The sequence below is a fragment of the Acinonyx jubatus genome, chromosome C2 (assembly GCF_027475565.1).
Source record: "Acinonyx jubatus isolate Ajub_Pintada_27869175 chromosome C2, VMU_Ajub_asm_v1.0, whole genome shotgun sequence".
NCBI lineage: Eukaryota > Metazoa > Chordata > Mammalia > Carnivora > Felidae > Acinonyx > Acinonyx jubatus.
The window spans coordinates 33,172,574-33,192,160 of NC_069384.1; the positions used below are offsets into that span (position 1 = coordinate 33,172,574).

A 19,587-nucleotide genomic window follows, 5' to 3' on the forward strand; every position below is an offset into this window, starting at 1 on the left:
CGTAGTGAATTCACTGAAAAGGTGCTCTAACTACTACTAGTTTAGAATGCCCTGAGAATATTCTGTCCTAGGTTCTCAAGCACATTTTTACTTCTGAAAATAAGGGCTACAGGAAGCAAATGTTATTTAGAATTTTTAATACACATGGATTTTAATAGAACAAACATATGATTAAGAAAATGATGAAAGTATGAAAAATGAAGACTTTTAAGGCTCTTCTCCTTGAAGGTATGAACATACCATTGTTTGATGTCTGATTTAATAGAAATGAAAAGCATTTTCTTAGATGATATGTGAGAGCAAATTAAAGTGTTTTTGACTTCCCAAATGAAAATAAAAATCTCTGAATTTTTTGATAAAACTTTTAATACTTTAAGCTATTAAGATTTATATGGCTTTCCGTGTTATCTTTGATGTATGAAAAAATTGTGGTTTCTTTGTGTATTCCCATACTTCACAGTGTCACAAGTTGGGGATTTATATACATATTTTTTAATAATATAAATGCTGTTCTATGAGAAAATATATTCATATGCTAGGATACGTGATTAAGTATTTCTGATAAAAATCAAAACAATATTTTTAATGAATTTATTGAATTGCACTTTAGAACATTCAGACTGAATGAATATTACTTTGCAGCATTTATTTGTATGAAGTCCACTGTGGTTTGCTTCTCAGATATCCCGGGTATTGTGGAAATCCTAACATTTGTTTAGGATAACATTATTTAGTTTTAATCAAAAGTCCTCATGAGTTTTGAGTCTTGAACGGGTCCAACTGGGAGAAATGAGAAACAGCAATATTTCATGTCAAAACTACAAAAGAAAAAATAATTCAAAGATACTGTACTAATTTCTAATATCAGATAATATGCTTAGTACTAAAAGGTAAAGTTCATACAACCTGAAAGTCAATATATTGAAAATATGCTATGCCATACAGTGAGTAGTTTTAAAATAATACGAGCATTAAAAAAAATAGCAAATATATAGGAGATACATTTAGTAAGGCAATGTTCACATGTGATACTTTATTAACCCCCAATTCTGCATGCTTATGTTTGTTTTATTATTATTTTTGTTATTAATCCTTTTTATACATGGAATCAAGATAAAAAGAATTAAAAAACTAGCCCATGTCACCAAGCTAATGTGAGCAGTGTAATTTAATGAAGGCAGAAAATACCTTTAAATCCCTATTCTCTACCTAGAAAATAAACTCCAGAAATATGAGGGTCTTTGTTGCTCTTGTTTATTCATGATGTTCATGCCCCTTGAGCACAGGCCACACGCAAGGGAGACACTCAGAAGACATTTGTTGAATGATTCCACATGTGTCCGTTGGGCACTTTAATTGCATTCTTTCTCTTGTAGAGCAGTTGAGTCATTAATGACACCTACTACGTTGAGTGATAAGAATTATGTAAGATATTACCAGAAATGCATTTAGTAATGCTCTCTTAGTTAAGTTTGAAACAACTTGATACATTAATTCTGGGTATGTATTTTGATAGTAGATTCCCACTTTTATCTAAAGACATGCCTAAAAATTAATTCTAGATCCCAGGTCAGGCTAAAATAATACATTTAAGCAGATTTTTCACCAGTAATATTCACATTATAAAAGAAAATCCCCTATAAAATTTCCCAGAAATGCAAAAAAAAAAAAAGAAAATCCCTCTTTGGTCTATGATACAGGCAAACGGTGGATTCTGACAAAAATCATGAATATTAGTAAAAATTAGCTATGTGATAGGAAACTGTTAAGTACTTTACCAACATTAACGCTTTTATTTCTTCTCCTTTTACAATCTCGTAGATATATAAAAACCATTTAGGGGCGCCTGGGTGGCGCAGTCGGTTAAGCGTCCGACTTCAGCCAGGTCACGATCTCGCGGTCCGTGAGTTCGAGCCCCGCGTCAGGCTCTGGGCTGATGGCTCGGAGCCTGGAGCCTGTTTCCGATTCTGTGTCTCCCTCTCTCTCTGCCCCTCCCCCGTTCATGCTCTGTCTCTCTCTGTCCCAAAAATAAATAAAAAACGTTGAAAAAAATTAAAAAAAAACCATTTAAAAATTAAGAATGTACTTATTTAAATTATAAACCCAAATTATTATTTTAATATTTAATTATATGGAAATCATTATTGTGATATTTTACATTATTTAATCTTTGAAATCTAGTGTGTATTTTATACTCACAGAACATTTCAATTGAGATGTTAAATTTTCATAGAGAAATTAGATTAGCTTTCATAAAACTTATTTGAAAAATTAGACTTATGTACTCAGAATGTTCCAAATATACTTAAAAGTTTTCTAATAACTGAATGGAATATTAGTTTTAAAGTTCAGACAACATATTAATAGAGAACAAGGAAACAGGAAAGCATGATGCTTAATAAACATATTTTAAAGGCATAAATTCATTTATGACCTTTTAAAAGATATCTGCCACTTAATAGAACTAGAATTTCTCAATTTTCTGTGTCCTTTCATATAAACTATTTATATTAATATTTTCTAAGGAGCAACAATTTTGCTTCATCTGATTTATTCAGATGAAATCTTTCACCAAATTATACATAGGAAATTAGTTTGGTGATTCTTATATAAATCAATATGCCCCTAAATCATATATATGTATATATTCATCATATATATTTTTTTAATAGATAGATGCATTTTCTGAGACTGTGTGTGTGTGTGTGTGTGCGTGTGCATGCACGCACACGCACATGTTGGTAGGTGCTTGTTAGGACTCTAAAAAGGAAAAACTAAAATAGATGAATGTGTTACTAGGGGTTAGGCTGTAAAATACACATGTTGAACAAGAAAACATAGATTCACATTTGATAATCTTTTTTTTTCCCCATTAAGGATTGTCTATCTTTGCAATAATTTAGTAGCAAATGCTATAATAACTTATGGACATGGAAAAATGAGCACATATTTTTAACCTGTCCAAAAAACTGATAAAAGTTAATGTAGGAGACACAACTAATTCACATTAATTATTTTAGACTTTGCTATTATTGATTATTGTGTTCAAGGCATCTTTGAATCTAACACTCAATTGCAATGGTGTCAAATTTGACACTGAGCCAAGTCTGATCTCATTTTTCCAGGCTTTGCATGATTATATCCTAAACACATAATTCATTTGTTTGTTCTATTTTAACATCGTAAAAAGATGATGAGTTTTGAAATTTGAGTGAGTGTATGGTTGTTGATTGACAAGTGAAGATTGAAATTATAACAAGTTTGCTTTATAATTTGGTGAATTTGTTCAAACATTGCCATCTGTTTTTGCAGGGAAACCAAGAACAATCTCTCAGATACAAATTGATTCTGCTTGGTCACTCAGCTGGTGGAACATAGGGGTAATTTACAGAGAGATGATTGTTCATTTACTTAAAAATTTCCTCATTCTTAGGCAAGTGATCATTCCAGAGGCAATACACTACTCACAAGTCTGTGTACAGTCTGATATTTCTCAACTGATTCAAAATGGAACTCTTGTCTCTGAGCTACTGGCTTTCAAGTAGAATCCAATTATACACCTTTCACTTTTTATAAAAGTCTCAGTGAGATTTTAAAGATCAATATAACTCCAAGGCAGAACAAAAAGAGGATAAAAACTATTATTTTAACTAAAGATATAATAACACAAATCCTTATTTAAAAATTATAATCATTTAGCAACTACTATGCTAAATTCTGGTGGTTGAAAGGTACCGTACATTTGGCTTATTTTTTAACTCTTCCCTGAATAGACTAAAGAGAATCTTTTTTTGATTTTTGAAAACTACATAAAAATAGAACAAAATCTATAATTAGAATCTATGTCTTTTCTTCAAAAGGCAAGATAATGTCATTTGGAACTGTTAAATTAATTAAACCAAAAGGCCATTGGTCTGTTCTAATGCCTTTAGTAGTCTGCAAAAGCTGCAAATGTTGTAAGATAATGAAATCAAAACCTAAGGACAGACAATTAGGCTTTCCGAAATAAGGCAATCTATATGCTATAGCCAATTATATAATTTCCTTGTTTTGCTTCGACTTTTTTATAAAAGTCTTTCCTCTAATCTCTGTGGGTGGAACTTGCCCCTAATCACTTGTGGTTTGACACTGCCTTATTAGAGTTGATTCTTTGCTAATCTAAACTCTTGAAATTTTTAAGAGGCTTCAGTTTATCTTTTAACAGAACTGAGATTCTTTGAGAAAGATAGTAACGTATTCATTCAGTTTCCAACAGATACTTTGTAAATACTTGTTGAATGGAGGAAACAATTAAATTGAAATAAATTGAGTAGAATTGAAATGAGTATATTATTTATAAATGTAAAACTTCTTTATATCAATGGGATTGTAAATATTAAAAAAAGAGATAACTTAGTAAAATACTTGTAATATATATTAGAGGAATTTTTTTAATCTAAGGATGACTTTTCAAATCAATAAGAAAAAAAATCAGCACTTCCACTGAAATAAAAAAGAATATGGACAAAGATAATGGCTTGTGAATTATTTACAAGTGACAAAAATTTTCATTCCTATGAATAACCAAAAAAAAAGGGAAAATTAAAAGAATACAATATACACATGATTTCAATTAGTGTATTACAAAATAGGGAAACCAAAAGTTTTCTTGTATCCCTTCCAATCCACCTGTTCTCTCTCCAGCCAAAGATGACTCCTGATCTGTTTCTTATGTCTACAGATTGTATTTTTTATAATTTTATAAAAATGATTCTGTAAAGAATATTTTCTTTGGCTATCTACTTTCACTCAGTGTAATAATTTTAAGATTCACTTATATTATAGACTCATTTTTCTTATATATTTGTATATATTATGTGTAAAGACTTTCAAAAACACTATTTGACATGACAATATATATTTATATTCATATATTGTATATAAATTATGTGTATTAAACCATATTCAATTATATGTTCTTATTAACTGTCATTTCCACTGGAGTAAAATCAAGGTGGAGTCAGAGATTTTTTCAGTGACATTCACTTTTTTAATTTCTTTAGCTATTAGCTTAAGAAGTAGTTTTTGGCACATAGTAGAAAATAAATACTTGTTAAACAATCATCAATGTCTGTATTTATAAAACATTTTATACATATCTGATGCTTTTTTTAAGATGCATTCCAAAACATGAGGGGCGCCTGGGTGGCTCCATTGGTTATTCGTCCGACTCCAGCTCAGGTCATGATCTCATGGTCCATGGGTTCCAGCACCACCTGGGGCTCTGTGCTGACAGCTCAGAGCCCAGAGCTTGCTTCACATTCTGTGTCTCCCTGTCTCTGCCCCTACCCGCTTACACTCTGTCTCTCTCTCTCAAAAATCAACATTAAAAAACATTAAAAGAAAAGATACTTTCAAAACATGAAATGGTAGATTTCAAAAGGTAGGACCATCTCTCCACTAATGGATGGATAAACAAAATGTGATAAACCCATACATGACAACTTTTTAAAAAAATGTTTATTTGTTTTTAGAGAGAGAGAATGCGTGAGTGAGTGAGTGGGGGAGGAGCAGAGAGAAAAATGGGACAGAGGATCTGAAGCAGGCTCTGGGCTGACAGCAGAAAGCCTGATGTGGGGTTCAAACTCACAGACCTTGAGATCAGGACCTGAGATCATGACTTAAGTCAGGCACTTAACCAACTGAGCCACCCAGTCTCCCCATGACAATTTTTAGATAAAGTGGGAGCTAAGTAGAAAAGTAGCAGGACATACACATTTAAGATATCCTAAGTTTGCTTTGAAGAATTTTTGTGTGGGGTACGTGCAAGAAATTGTTATCTACTAACTGTTATCTATTCTCTGTCTATTGCCTATTTATTTATTTTTTTCTCTGAGAAACTGGATATACAATTAACCATACTGTTGTAACCAAATGACACTATGTTAGCCATGCTCATTCTGTTGATCAGATGTTACAATGATAAATGGAAATTGTGCTTTATTACTTTCCTTTTTACTCTCTTTTATGTTCTTTTCATTTTCTACAGTGAAATCAGTTACATTCATATTCACAAAATTCAGGCCATTTAAATTGAGTTTACTCAAATATACAGTTGTATTTTCATTTCTTTGGAAGTTGAAGTGTGACTTGCAATTATTTGAGTTTGATTGTAATTAAAACATTTGTAATGTCTATCCACAAGATAAGGGATAGAGATGGCCAATAAATAAGAAAAATATTTCATCTCCTTTAAACTCCAAGAAGCACAAAATCAGGTTAAATAATAATGAACTACTAGTTTACCTTACCAAATTGGGAGTAATAAGATAAATGTAATTCTTTTGTTATATGATTGTTATTTCTGTGATATTTATAATACTTACATTTTTAATTATTATGCTTCTTAGAATGTAGTCAGAAAAACTGGAAAATAATTTGCTAGTAATGTTTATATTGCTTGGTTAAAAAAAAAAGAAACAAAACGTGTATGTGTAAGAAAATGTTGAAAATCACGATCTCTGATAGATGAGGTGTTGATTATTCCATTTTCTTCTGCATGAAAATGTATTATTTTATTGGGAAAGCTTATAAAGTTGATATGCTGTGGTGAATTAGGGGACAAAGACCTAAAATTTAGCTTAATAGCTTTATTTCTTTTGTATTGCCTACATGAACGCCTTTTCAATATATTATTCTAAGACTACTCCCACTGTGTTTCACGCATCAGTGTCACCAAAAACTGATTCTATCTCAGATTATTTTCTGTTATGTAGCAATATATTTCCATCTCAAAGACATTGTTAGACATTCTACAATGTGAAGGTAAAATAGTTCCTCTTCTATTTACTGATATGAATACCCAAATGTCTCCAATGTGTGATTTTCCCCAAGTTGCTTACCCTCTGTAAGTCTCATTTTTTCACCTATGAAATGAAGCCATTGCTAGCATGCCTAAAAATTAAAAGTAACTAAATAAATAAACAAATAAATAGTTTGTATTATTTTAATTACAGCTAAAGTTTATTGGATAGCCACCACATCTCAGAAAAAAAGGTTAAAGGCTTTGAAAGAATTATTTCACTGAATTCTAATTGGCAATATTTTAGTTAGAAATCCCACTTTACAGGTTAAAAATACTATATCAAGATATTTTGTGTTTTCCCCAGTAAGAGAGTCCTTAAAAGATAAAACCAGGATTAAATCTCATATAGTCTAATCTGAGTTCTTTTGTTTTTAGCCTCTCACTAAACTTTCAACAAAGGCCTGGTTCTCAACATGGAACATGCACCCATTTAGACTGGGAGTCATTTGTAGTGCTTTCTGGACTTCTTGGCCTGGAATTTTATTTATCTATTTTAGTCATAATCATATCATTGTTGACTTATGGAAAAATAACATTAGTGGTACTTTTATGCAGAAAATAATAGGGACCATCGCTACAATTCTAATTTAGCTATTTGTGGAAATTGATTCAAACTGGACACACAAACATTACAAGCCCTAATAAGCAATCTAAGGATAGTTATAGTGAATTTAGCTTCCCTGAGCATCCAGTTTTGCTTGACATTGTAAATACTTCACATTTTCCCTTCAATTGTCATGGTGGTTAATTTTATGTGTTAACTTGGCTAGACAATATTATCTCAGGTTTTTTGTAAAACACTATTCTAGATACTGTTGTGAAGATATTTTGTAGATGTGATTAACATTTATAATCAGATGACTTTAAGTAAAGCAGATTATTCTCTGTAATGAGGGTGGGTTTCATTCAAGTAAGTTTAAAACCTTAAGAGCAAAAACTAAACTTTCCTAGTAAAGAAGGAATTCTGCCTTAAGACTATCATAGAAATTCTGTCTGAAATTCCAGCCTACTAGTCTATCCTGTGAATTTCAGGCTTGCTGGCCTTCACAATGACCTGAGCCAATTCTTTCTATTTTTAATCTCCATCTCTGTCTGTCTATTGATATATCTATCTATCCTATTGACTCTGTTTCTTTGGAGAGTCCTAAAATACTATTTTATAAGACTAGCAATAGTAAACCTAGTCAAATAGCTGATCCAATTTGTCTTGATAAGCAAAATAATACAAACAAAATAGATCAATAATAAACAAAAAAAGTAATTAAAGTACTCAGCTTTTCCATATGACTTGTGAAATGATGCTTTAAAAACCATATAATATACTAGCTTACTTGACATGGATTAATGAAGTCACATAACATTATAAGCTCTTGGGTTTTTCCTTCGTTCTTTGTTGTAGAGTTTCAGGGACATCCAATTGAAAGCACACTAGTTCGACAGCTTTTGAATATAGCTCTTCATTTCTGAACTGTATTTTACCTTTACAATGAGGAAAGTTGCCTGGCTGGCTCCTAAGATTCTGAGTATTTCACGTATGATACACTGAGTAATGGAAAAACAATTGTTTGTTTCTATCCCTGCTACTACTATTGAATATGTATATAAATGCTCACTTTGTGAATGTCTGAAAAAATATATTTACTTCTTTAGAAAAACAATCACTTTAGAGGAACAACTAAATTTCTCTTTGAATTCGACCTAGAAATGTTTTAAAGATCATATAAAAAATATCAGCTCATATTTCTCACTCAAGAATTGTCTATGTTTCTATCCTAGTGAGTTTTGTTACTTGAATTAAATCCCTGAGAAGTTATTTCAGAAATCTTCATACTTGTCAACACCAAAGAAAATAAATATAATGGAATTAGCAAGAATTAATTACTAATTTTATTTCTAATTGATAATCAAATCCAGTGCCATGTTCTGAGAACTTCTGACATTTTTCCTTTTCTTTTATTCTTGTAAACATTATAGTTAAAATTTTAATGGAGTGAAACCCCTTAAGTAAGTAATACCATCATAAAAACTGATAATCTGTGACATCTAATACTCAGAGTTATCACAAATTATTAAATGGGAAAACTAGCTCTATATGTTTAAAAAACATTATATTTTGAACTTCCTTTTAATACCTGTTATACTTAATGGTCTGTCATCATTTCATTATAAATCCAATAAATGCAATGCATATAACTCATTTTGATCATCCCTTAATTGAAACTTATTATATTGGTTTAAGGCTATCTTTTAGGTAGACATGGAACACTTTCTTTCCCTTGAGCAACATTATTTAAAAATTAAATTGAAAAAGACCCCCCCAAAGTTCCTAATGACACCTTAGTATTTTCTAGAGATTATAAAGCACAAATAGAGAATATTTTTAAGAACATCACTTTCTTGGTATTTGCTAAGTCCAGTGAACTTATTTAAATGCAAGTGAGAATGACCTATGCCCTTCCCAAAAGGTCTTCGATGCATAGACATTGGCCTGCAGGCAGCTAACAGAGAACTCCGCTTGTCTGCCCTGATAAAGTATAAATTCATTGGAAGCACACAGTTATATTATCAACAATGAATAAACAAAACTAACTGGTGAGAACTATTGTTGTTTCTGTAGAAGTGTGCATTTCAAAAAAAGAGAACTGTTCTAAAGATATTTTGAAGTCTTGTCTTTTGAAATAAAGATCACTGTTCAAGAGAGAGTAGATTCATTGATTATCATAGGAACATTAGAATGTCCATTTAGAGCACAAGAGCATTTCATAAGCTCTATAAAATGAAATGATCTTTTCCTCTAGACCTTCAGCTGTACTCTAAAGCCAAGTTTTCTCAATTCTAAATGATTATTATAAATTATTCAAATTTTAACAATATTGCAAAACATGAAAAATATAAGCTGTGACATGAATATTATATTTTCAAACACTGTTAAACAAACTGACCAAGAAAACAGAGCAAGTTCCAACAATTATTTTTTCCCAGGTGAGATGTGTCACAAGAACACAATAATCTCTATGTGACATTTATTTTATTCTGTATGATGCTACAGAATATGCTATAATTATATGTCAGTCTACACCCAAGATTTTAAGCTGATACAGATTTTAAGAGACATATTTAATCCATAACCACATACTCAAGAAAAATGAAAATTATTTAATTAAATAGAGGCATGGGTAAATGTACTTTTTTCTACATTTTTATCAACTTACTTACAGTCAAGATCTATTGGTAGCCATTAGCAATCATGTCACTCTTTCCTTTTATTCTTGTAAAATGAATTTTTGTAGTTACTCTGACTTATTTTCCTGATGCTTGGGAAATAACTCCAGTTACAGCCAGACACATTTAACGGGTGACTGCATTTAATTACAACATCTCTAATTTTAAAATTTACATTCTGGATTATAACTCTTTTTATTCAATAAAGGGTCACATATTTTATATTTTATCTCTAAAATATCTCCAGTGTGTTTGTCTTTCTCCTTCCACACAACACCATTGAAATTCAGTCTCTTAGGTCTGGCATAAAATTCTGGGGTGCGTTTCTTGTCTATTTCCCTGAGTCTAGAATATTTACTTCCCTACTTTTTCCCCAAACTGAAAATTACCTTCATAACATGTACATGTAACAATTTACTTTCTATGTAAAAATTACTCAACAACTATGAATTACTGCTTAACTAGACTTAAACTATATTCCTAAATTGCCTTTCCCACCTAACTTTGAAAGATTTACTTTTTAAAGAGGCACGTAGTCCACTAAAATTTTTATCAAGCCCTTTTTCTTCTGTATGTATTTTCTCATCTATACTCTGTGTCTAAAGTTCATGGTTTCTGACTCTACTTTCAGGAATCTTACGCCTTTGGTCATGCTACCCGAAGTATAGACAAGTGAGAATAATAGTGTGGACTAGATTACAACATTTTAGCTTGTTTTTAAACGTTGTAACCTATTCTGGCCAGTTATTCACCAAAGTCTTCCTATTCTCCCTATGAGAGTACCATTAGAATATACCTCCCTCCCCTCTTACAGTCAGATGTGGCCATGTGATGAGTTCTGGCCATGGGAATGTGGACAGAAGTAAGTTTTCCAATTTTACAATCCAATACATATGATTTGACATAAAGCTCCATGCTCTCTGTTCATCTCCATGCCCGGACGCAGAGTGCCAATGAGGGACTCTGAGGTCCTAGGTAATAGCAGCCCCCCCTGGATGAACCAAGAATAGAGTTTTCAATGATTGCCTAAAACAAAGCCCCCCTACAAACTGGTATGACCTAACACAAATGCATAAATCTTTATTGTGTTAATGCACTGAGAGTTTCATTACACCAACCAGTAGCTTTCCCTGAACTATAAAAATGCCCAGCACCACATTTGGTAGATAGTGCTACTAAAGATTCTACTAAACATGTATGTTTGATAATTCCTCTACATGAAATCATGAGTGTTGCTGAAACAAACTCAAGTAAAAACTAGAAGATAGCCTATTTTCTCAGTCTCTATCTGGATCCCTATCCATACCTACATATTTTTAAAATATCCATTTTCTTAAAGGCCATGATATGCATCTACTCTAGTATATGCAATTTTTCATATATTTAATAATAGTTTTGTTATGAAATTTCAAATCATGTATTGATTTTGTCCCTTTACTTGAACTATATATTATTATTTATATAGAAAGAGTTTATAGCCAGAGTTTGCATGAGTAAAAATTTCACCTTATAATTTTCCACCTTAACTTTGCTGTGCCTCAAATTCACCAACTTCAACAACCATAGATTCGGTAGAGATTAGTAGTACGTTGAAGAAGATATATAAAGAATGGTTACTATCATTGAAATTGGTAACTAATATGTGACAACTTACTTTATTTTAACTTCATAAGCAAGTGGATGTGAGCAAATGAGACTGCTTTGATACAATAATAAACACTTTAGTTTTGCTATAAACATAGTGATATATTAATAACACAACAGATGTATTATGAAACCCCAGTTGGTACAAAGCACTGTACTGATTAATTTGAAAGAATGTGTTTCAAAATAAAGCTTCAACCACATGAAAGATATTTAATTCTTCTGATTTCAATTTCCAATTTCCAATTTTCAATTTACATCAATACTCATATTTTGGAGCTACTGCTTTCAGATTATATGAAGAAATTTTATTTAGAACACATGATGCTGCGCCCGGCACACACCAGGCTTTAACAAATGTAGGTTCCTTCTTCATCCTCTTCACTGAAGCCTTTGGCTCTGCTGTCCAGGTCTCCCTTCCAAGGCAGTGTCCATTTCTTCCACATTCCTATCTCATTTCTGTCTCACAGGAAAATTCAAATTCTCCAAATACCATCTTTCCAACTAGTATCACAGAACAAAGTTAGTCCATAAATATCTACTCATATAACATGAGCCTATTTAATGATGACTAAATGTATTGATCTCTTGTGCTAGTGTATTGGAGTTCTTGCTATTTATTAGCATAAAACTGTCTTTAAAGCCATATCATTTTCCCATTAAAAAATGAAACAACTACTAGCTATACAGCATTTTCTAAGTGCAAGGCACTGTTCTAATTACTTTACATATATTGACATTTTTAAGTATACCCCGAATCCTGTGAGATCAGCAAAGTTTCTCAGTTCCTCTAAGGTGCAAGTTTGGATTTCTGTTTCCAATAGATTTTTTTTTCTCCTAAGACACTGACTAAACATTCTGACTGTATGGAATAAAGTAATAGCTCATATAATTTTAAAACATCTTTTTAAGTATATCGACAAGATGGCCTGAAAGTAAGGATAGATCATGCCCCAAATGCAATGAAACTGACAACACTAGAAGATAAACACAGATACCAAACATAATCCTCAACCTGAGGACTTTCACTGAACCTTGGATATATTAAGCTTCTGTTGAGTCACTGAATTGGGAAAAGAGAATAAAATCTAGGGATGTATAAGCCAGGGAATCTAGTAGGACAACACTGCATAAAACTGAGATTCTGGAGGATACATATTTAACATAAGAATGAGTGAGAATTTCTAGGTACACTGGAAGAAAATACAAAGACAATCTGCCTCTCTCTCCTTGACACTGAGTAAAAGAAAATATATATATATATATATATATATATATATATATATATATATACACCCTCTAGAATCATATCCCCATGATGTCCTTCACCCCCATTGTTGCAGTAAATTCACACACACACACACACACACACACACACATACACACACACAAAACGTGGGATTCAAAACAAAGCAAGAATGTTCACCATTTCAAGGCATTACTAAAACATGACATGAAAAGAAAATATAAAGCACACAGTTTGGAAAAGAAAAAGTAAACAAACTTATTTACAGAAAACATGACTATGTATGCAGAAAATCATAAGTAATCTACAAAACAGCAATTAGATCTAATAAGCCAATATAGTAAGATTGCAGGATAACCAGTCAACATACTAAAATCAATTACATTTCTATATGCTATTGGCAAATACTCTAAAAATAAATCTATTAAGTGACATCATTTACACTAACATAAAAATAAAGGTTTATAAATAATTTAAGAAAATAGGTCATGATTGTATTTAAAATCAAGATTTGGTATTGGCAGTGTTAAGTTTTTTTTTTCCTCTGTAATTTTGAGTATATCTATTGTTCATCATTAAATAAAAAGAAACATTATAATATAGAGAAAACTTCAACCATTTGTTACTAAACTATAATGCAAGGCTCAATATTCAGACCTGAGCTCCAATTTTACTTCATACTGAAGGCTTGAATGGTTACTGAATTTGGTGAAGTTCCACAAACACAACATACACACATGCATGCTAGTAACTCTCTATGGAGCTTGTCACATTAATGGCTTTCGATTAACACAATACCTGATAACCATGCCCTTGTGTAGCCCCCTCCCATATTGGCTCTGAACATCACCATAGAATTGTATAAGCCAATGGGACGATCAGCAAATTTGACACAAAGAGATTTAATAATCCTTATACACGGGAACTTGCCCTCTTTTTGTGTTGTGACCATCATGTAAAGAAGAACTGACAAACTTATTGGGGAGGCCCTTTCAAAAGCCATCAGTAACTTCTAGACATGTGAATGAAGCGATGTTGAACTTTCAGCCTCAGCCAAGCCACTACCTGAGTATAGTTGCATAAGGGGCCACACATGACACCAAATGATCAACTCAGCTCAAATTATCAATCCAGCAAATCAGAGCAAGTAATAAGAGTAACTTTAAACCACTAAGATTGAAGGTGATTTGATGCATGGCAATCTGTAACTGATACACACTGTGTAGTTTTATTTTCTTCGTGGAAGCAAGTACTATCTTGAAATGTCAAGTTTATTAATGTATTTATGTATATATTTACTTTATCTTGTGTACTGATTTTCCTCAATAGAATATAAGCTTTATAATATGAGAAGCCTTATCTATCTGGCTCACTATTGTATTTACATGGCCAGGAATATTTAGGGTACCTCTTAGATATTTAAGCAATATTTTAACTTAATTTGAATAAATAAAAGTGCCTTTATTCCAAAGAATTCCTGGCAATTTATTTCTCTGGAATAGAGCTTCGACTGCCATATTCTGTTGCTCAACTCCAGTGAGTATCAGAAATATAGAACAGGCATGTTCAAAACTCTTACTATAATAAAAAAATAATAAATTAACTTGAAAACACTAAATATAACTATATAATATACATAATACATATAATATATAATATACTATCTATAATACATTCAATATACATATTTAATACATATAATACATAACAGTGTATGCTATGAATATATTATACAACCATAATAATATAATACACAAATAACATAAGAAAAGTCAACAAGCAACATGCTACCAAATAACATTTTAAAAGCCTTTAATTCATGTATATTGGGTTAAGATGGAGGAGAAGCTGAGTAAACTTTTCTTGTTGAATTTGATGGCTAAATCTATGATTGAGTGCTAATCTCAGGATTACCAAAAGTTATTATAAGGGTCTTTGTGAAGTCCTAATAAGTAGCACCGTTCCAAATTACCTGATTTTTGATTGATTTGAGAAGTAAGATTAAGTTGTAATAGGTGGAGGCCAAATTAGCAGTTTACTGATAAAGGTATTTTTGAATATTAACTTTTATGTAGGCTGAAAGGATTTGCTTTATGTAACAAAATTGCCAAGATTGTGCATGTTTACTTATAGTATGTACTCAGGACAGGCACGAACAAATACACAAACACATCTCATAGAGGCATTTGGCCAGGATTTATGATCTGAAATAAGAGAAGAGAACCCTTGATCCTAGTAATTAGTTACTCCCAATACAAAAAATGAAGAAATTAGTGAAGAAAGTTCCATTTACTTCCTTAAGTAGGGAATTTCAGGTGACGCTCAAAGTACTCTGGACAGAAAGGGACAGAAAGAGGGCAGTCATCTCAACCTGTTTAATCTCTGTTCGTATGGAAAGAAAAATCAGGTATAAAGAGACAAGATCTCCTTCACATCACTCAGTTATTTTCCTTTGGAAATTTTTAGTCTCTTGCCAAGTAGGAATAGAGCAATGTCATCTCTTTATGGGGACAATTTTGCTCCCACCTTTATGAGGTCAAACAGCGCATTCATTGAACTAAATCAAAAGTCTCTGCACCTAAGACTGAAAGTTAACTCATTCGTTCATTACTCAGTACAAACCCTCTCCTTTTCATGGAATTTTTAGAGAGAAATTCGATGCCAAATATCAAATGCCATAACAAATTCAAACCCAATGATGTTAATTTTAAAGGAATTAAAGTCAAAAATAAAAGTATTTGACCCTTGTCAGTTATATTCTAAATAAACTACATTATAAAATTCATCCTTATCTATTCACTGAATCTTGAATCTGAGTTAGAGGAGTTCTTGATGCAGGAGCAGAGTGGGGTCTCTCAGCAGTTAGAGAGCTCTCTTACAAGAACAGCAAACAAAAATCAGGATCTCAGAAAAAGTGTTATCCCAGTACAAAATCCCTAGTGAGTTTTATGTTTAAGGATTATAATGAGTTAGACACACAAAACTATTAAAACCTAGATCTCCACACTTCACATTTAGAAAACAAAACAATCTCCAGGTTCTAGAGCAGATATCTCAGGGGAAATTATTTTTCTCAGAATTCAGTTCTAACCTTAAATGTCACTTCACCAGGATACTTTTTATTTGTCTAGAATGCATGACCTAACCTGTATACTTGAACTTAAGCGGGAGAAATCTCGGCAAGTTTTTTTTTTTTTTCATTGTGCATTTACCAGAACTTGAGGATGGAAGGAATGGAGAGGAAAAGGTATCTGTCTATAATGAATATCTTTTTTTAAGAAAATGGTATTTGGTACACTATTGCTTTCTTCAAAATTTAGAGATTTGAAATGCTGGAAGCCCCAGTCAACCATTCTGTATATTAAACTCTTTGTATCTTCTTTGTGAGCCCTTCAATGTTTGCATTTGAATGTTGCTTTTCTGGTGAGTGCTACTGCTGAATATGGCCACATTGTCTTGTCTGCAAGCACTTTTAGTCCTGTGCCACAGTTTCTTCATAGCTATTTTATAATTTTACATATGCATCAGCAATTTATGAGGGAGCTTGTTTCCCTAGAGTCTTGCCAACAGAGTCTGTCATCACAAATTGGATTTTGAGACAAAATAATTCATTAGACATGATCAGTTTAAAGTTGTATTTCTCTTATGGGTAAGTTTGAACATCCTTTAATATATTGAAGGGCCTGCCATATTTCTATTTTCCATGATATGTCTGTTTATACTTTCGGTTCAATTATTACCAGATTTTTTCTTTTCAAATTTTAGAAGCACTTTAGATCGTCTCTTAGCTCTGTGTGATTTAAATTGAAACTACTTTTTCTTCTGGTTTCCATTTATTTTGTTTTTGTTATTATTATTACTATTGCCAAAAAGGTGTTAAAATATATTTATTAAGATATCGTTTTACATGGCATTAAACTTTTTAGTGTAAAATTCCATAGGTTTTGATAAACTCATACAGACATGTAACCACTACCACCATCAAGGTAGAGAAGAATTTCATAACCACTTGATAGACATTGAAAGTCTCTCACAATTTCAGGTAGGACTGACTTCACAGGGGAGGTATTATTATATGACTCGAAATTAACCAAAGTCAAAGTAACCTCTCTACATTCTAAAATCTGATATTGAAGGCCTCATTCTGGCCTGTCAAAAATTCACTAGGGTTTATTGTTTTGCACAAATACTACTTCTTTTTTCTTTGCTACTCATATTCTCAACCCGTGCACTAGAATAGGGGTTTTTGTGGATTTTTTTGAGGGGATAATATCTTTCAATAGTCTTGATACTCACTGGTTGATATATTGTCACGATCACATCCCTAATTACATTTCATTCCTTTGAATCCCTCTGAAATCTGAAACAACTATGACCCTTGTGGAGATAATGGGGATAAATAAAATGTGTGACTTGTGTAACTTTTCTTCTTGTTTCACATCACATTCTTTCTAATACAGATTTATCAGCCCTTCACACATGAAAATAATAACTCTAGATGGAGAGTCAGGAAAATACCATCCCTCAGATGAGTGGGTATTTGAGTGACTGACCTTTACAGGATCTGGCCAAGCAAGAAGATGATTCATGTGTGCATTTAGTGGGTTTACTTAGGGGTCATGAAACACATTCCATGAATTGTTGGCTTTTTCCCAGTGATTCCAGTGAAGGTTTGTCTTCTAGAACTATTCTTACCTCACAATAGGCCCACTTGCCTAATGTTGTGATATGAAGGTGCAGGCCAGAAGTCAAATAGTCACAGAAAAGTGTTCGGTGGCAGCTGACATCAGAAATATGTAAGTAGTGGGGGCGTCTGGGTAGCTCAGTCGGCTAAGTGTTTGACTTCAGCTCAGGTCATGATCATGTGGTTCATGAGTTCAAGCCCTGCATCGGGTTCTGTGCTGTCAGTTCAGAGCCTGTAGCCTGCTTTGGATTCTGTGTTCCCTCTCTCTCTGACCTTCCCCCGTTCATGCTCTGTCTGTCTCTCTCTTTCAAAAACAAATAAATATTGAAAAAAATTTTAAAAAGATGTATATGTAAGTAGTAGAGGAGAAGCAAAATTTGAATTGTCAGAATCCAGAATTAGTCTGCTGAAAATTATAATAGGAGTGTCAGGAAATCAAGAAAACAGCACCTTATTTTTCTAGATTTATTGTATTTATGGGTTTTGTTACATTTTTCAAATGTAATTTGTGGCGATTTGTTTCTCATTATAAATAAATCATTTCCCTCTACAATTAAGTTTGTATTTTAAATGTCATATTCATGTTCTTAAAGGAAGGACCTCAAAACTATAATATTTGTGCTCCCCAAATCTGGATATCCCCTTCTTATGATCTGAATGTTTGTATGCCCCCCAAATTCATATGTAGAAATCATAAGTCCCAAATGCTGATATTAGAAGATAGCGTCTTTGGGAAGTGGTTAGGTCATCAGGGTGGAGCCCTCATGAATGGGATTAGCATCCTTATAAAAAAGGGTCCAGAGGAATCCTTTACCCCTTCCAACTTGTGAAGATACAGCAAGAAGATAGTAATCCGTGAACTAAGGTGTGAAACTCGCCAGTCACTAAATTTGCTATCCCCTCGATCTCTTAATGCCAAGCCTCCAAAACTGTAAAAAATGAATTTGGTTGTTTATAAGCCACCCAGCCTATGATATCTTATTAAAGCAGCTCAAATAAATTGAATACTAATTGCTTTACTATTCACATCTCTTTCCACCAGCCAGGAGAGTCATAACCCATTTTTATTCTCTTGTGGACTTCCTTTGCCATGATTTTTAAGTCACTTCTTTCCATGTTACTTTGTGTTCTGTAATACTTTCAAAATCCTATGTAACACTTATTGTACCTCTCTTGGTACATTTCTTTCTCCTACTGAGTTAGGTACCATTTTCACCACCATTTTACAGATGAGAATACAGAGAATAGAGAGTTCAGTCAATATCTAGGTCAAGTTTACGTGATCATCTGAGGTCAAGTGTCTGTGTGCTTAATCACTGTGTTATCCTGGAATCATTTAATCACAAATACAAGTAATAACAACTCCAAGTTGTTGATTAACTATTTTATATCCTTTTATGTTTGAGTTATGCATATAAGATGGCCTTCCTTCCTTTTCTCTTATTCTTTTACCAATATCTTCTCAAAAATACAATGAATAATGTACATAAAAGTGTTCCATTGAATAATGTCTCATCAAAACTTTATCTTCAGAGTATCTTCTATATCATTTAATATAATGGAAGATAGGTGTACCAGGGTGGCTCAGTTGGTTAAGCGTCCAACTTTAGCTCAGGTCATGATCTCACAGTTCACAAGTTCAAGTCCCACGTCAGGCTCTGTGCTGACAGCTCAGAGCCTGAAGGCTGCTTCAGATACTGTGACTCCCTCTCTCTGCCCCTTGCCTGTTCACTCTCTCACTCTCTCTCTCTCTAAAAAATAAATAAAAATTTAAGAATTAAAATTAAAATAATAGAAGATATTGAGAAGCGAAAATCTCACAGCATGTGTATAAACTTTGAAAATAAATGTGAATCCAGATTTTGAAGCAATTAGCAAGTCAGAATATTTACTAGGAAATAAAATTTTTGTTCTAACAACTGAGTGAATTTAGGGGATTTAGTTCCT

General features: G+C 32.5%; 1 long non-coding RNA gene across 1 annotated transcript in view; it reads right to left on the reverse strand.

Annotated features, from left to right (window-relative positions):
- LOC113604753 (uncharacterized) overlaps positions 1 to 17,671 on the reverse strand; it is a 97,954-nt gene extending 80,283 nt beyond the window's left edge. Inside the window, exon 1 of the long non-coding RNA XR_008297590.1 lies at positions 17,510 to 17,671. This is a non-coding gene — a long non-coding RNA (uncharacterized LOC113604753). The remainder of the gene's footprint in view (positions 1 to 17,509) is intronic.
- Between the last annotated feature and the right edge of the window lie 1,916 nt (positions 17,672 to 19,587).